The sequence below is a fragment of the Patagioenas fasciata genome, chromosome 22 (assembly GCF_037038585.1).
Source record: "Patagioenas fasciata isolate bPatFas1 chromosome 22, bPatFas1.hap1, whole genome shotgun sequence".
Lineage (NCBI taxonomy): Eukaryota > Metazoa > Chordata > Aves > Columbiformes > Columbidae > Patagioenas > Patagioenas fasciata.
This window is the reverse complement of record NC_092541.1, coordinates 4,649,961-4,650,390: the sequence shown is the minus strand read 5'-3', so window position 1 is coordinate 4,650,390 and position 430 is coordinate 4,649,961.

Below are 430 nucleotides of genomic sequence, written 5' to 3'. Positions count from 1 at the left end.
GGTTCTGAGGCCGAATCCGCAGCGCGGGGCCAGCCAGGGGACGCTGCCAAAAGCCACTTTCTGTGTCACCGAACAGACGGGCACCGAGCGGCGGTTCGCGCAGGCAGCGCCCGTGTGCTCCTCGGAAAATCGCGGTTGAACGAGGGCGGCTCGCGCGCACGGGTCAGCGGGCAACACCGACGCGCTCGTTCATGTGCAGAAACGCAGATTCTCCTCTTTTCCCTCTCAAGGTCTGACTTCCCGACTTCAGAGATTTCTTCTTTTTATGAAGTGATTGTTCTTGTCACTGAAGAGCAATTCGCATGCAGAAAGGCACAGTCAGCACCGACTGACTCTATTATACTAAACAAGGTCAAATATATATATTCAAATACCCCTCTCCGCTCGCTCACGGGTTCTGCTGGAAGAAAAGAAGCCGTCTCACTCAGAC